Genomic DNA, 2,500 nt, shown 5'->3' with positions numbered 1-2,500 from the left:
GACTGACTAATTTCGATGGAAACGAGCCCCGATTTCAAGGTCAGGTGCTCCTCAATTCGGTGCTCAACAGGGAACATATTATGGGAGGTGTAATTGGCCAATATGTGCCCCTCCTCTCCCCAATGACTCCATCACGGCCTTCCCCCACCTCAGCGTCTCTCTCTCTCTCTCTTTCTCTCTCTCTCTCTGTATATATATATATATATATATATATATATATATGTATATATATATATATTTTATGACAGTTACATGCGGGGCTCGAACCCGCTGTACTCGGCTATCCGTAAATTACCTGTACGGCGCCCTAGACCACTACACCACAGAGACTATAAAATCCTTGAAACCTGGAATCGAACTGATTCCCGAGGGAAGGAAGATCACTTAATACGGCGATCCGAATTCCTGTATTACTCAAGGACCAGCCCACCAGTGGTGTGGGGTAAGGACCGGGACGAACCCCTTTCACGCTTATCGCCATTGTAACTATGAGAGAAATACGCTAATGGCAGCGACATCAAACCGATAATTTTTATGACAGTTGCATGCGGGGCTCGAACCCGCTGTACTCGGCTATCCGTAAATTACCTGTACGGCGCCCTAGACCACTACACCACAGACACACACACACACACACACACACACACACACACACACACACACACACACACACACACACACACACACACACACACACACACACACACACACACACACACACACACACACACACACACACACACACCTCTCATGGCGCTGTGGTTAGAACTCTGGCCTGCCACTACGGAGGTCCGGGTTCGACTCTCGCCTGGGGCTGAAATAATATCAGTATCGCAGCGCTGAGGGGTGTTACTCCAACTCTCGTGGGCGGGGAGTTGGGGGTGTGTGTGTGTGCAAGGTCATAGCATTACCCATAGATCGGACCTACGAGCTCTGAGCTCTCTTCCGGGAGGGAAATAGCTGTCGATCACGAGTCCAACACGTGATCCAAAAGACCAAGTGAATACACACACACACACACACATATATATATATATATATATATATATATATATATACGTATGTATATATGTATATATATATATATACATATATATATATGTATATATGTATATATATATATATATATGTGTGTGTGTGTGTGTATATACATATACATACATACATATACCAAGGCTTTTTCCCCTTTTCAAGGGAGGTAGCCAAAAAGGGAAAGGCATAAAAACACTCCCACCCATTTCATCCCTAAATACACTCCACACCCCTCCCACCCTCCCTCTCATCTGAGCACCTCCTGGATGACGGGTCATCCCTGCACCTTGCCCACCGCCCTGGGTCAGAAGCAGTGTCGCAAGACACAGCACATCCACAGCAAGGCCGCTTCATTTAATCGGCGACCCCCCCTCTCCGTTCCCCCTTGCATTTAAGGAGAGGACGGGGAGTAATCCTTTCGGGCTGCGTCAAAATTTACTCACACATACTACCCACCCCCACCCACCCCCGCCCATTCTTCCTCATGCAATCACAACATCATCCATATACAACCATTCTCCACTCACCTCTGTCTTCCGTCCTCTCCCTTTCTTCCTCAACAGACATTCCCCTCTTCCCCAAAGCTCCCTTCACCCCATCCATCCACCTCATCCTAGGACGTCCCCTCATGTTCACTCCCTCCACATCTGCCTTCCATACCTCTTTTACTAGTCTTTCTTCACTCATTCTTTCCATGTGTTCAAACCATCCTAATATTCTTTCATCAACCCTATCTCCCAGCTCCTTTTTCACCCCTGTTCTCCTCCTCACCTCCTCATTTCTCATTCTATCCAGCCTAGCAACCCCCACCATAATTCTCAGACACCTCATCTCAAACACATTCAAACTCCTTCTCTCTTCTTCTCTTATGTTCCACGTTTCTGCCCCATACAGTGATGTTGGCACAATCACTCCTTCATACAGTCTCCTCTTCGCATCCATTCCTAAATGTCTATTCCTCATTACACTCTTTAATCCACCAAGGCATTTACTCGCTTCTCTCAATCTACATTCTACCTCCACCTTCACTCCACCTTTTCCTGCTACACTTGCACCCAAGCATCTAAAACTATCCACTTCCTCCAGTCGCTCTCCCTTAATGTTCACTTCCAGTCTACTGCCACTTTCACCCCTTATACATCTCATCACCTTACTTTTACCCACATTTATCTTTAGCTTTCTTCTATCACATACTCTCCCAAGCTCTGCCACCAGCTTCCTCAATCCCTCCTCCGACCCTGCCACAAGCGCAGTGTCGTCCGCAAACAACAGCTGGCTCACCTCCCACTTTTCTCCATTTTCTTTAACCATCTCCAATCCCTGACCCACTACCCTAGCATTCACCTCTCGCACCACCCCATCCATGTATAAGTTGAACAGCCAGGGCGATATAACGCATCCTTGACGAAGTCCCACCTTTACTTCAAACCACTCACTCTCTCCATTTCTAATCCTGACACAAGCTCTA

Source organism: Oratosquilla oratoria, chromosome 19 (genome assembly GCF_046742065.1).
Source record: "Oratosquilla oratoria isolate Oo_2021 chromosome 19, ASM4674206v1, whole genome shotgun sequence".
Classification (NCBI taxonomy): domain Eukaryota; kingdom Metazoa; phylum Arthropoda; class Malacostraca; order Stomatopoda; family Squillidae; genus Oratosquilla; species Oratosquilla oratoria.
This window is presented reverse-complemented; position numbering follows the sequence as displayed.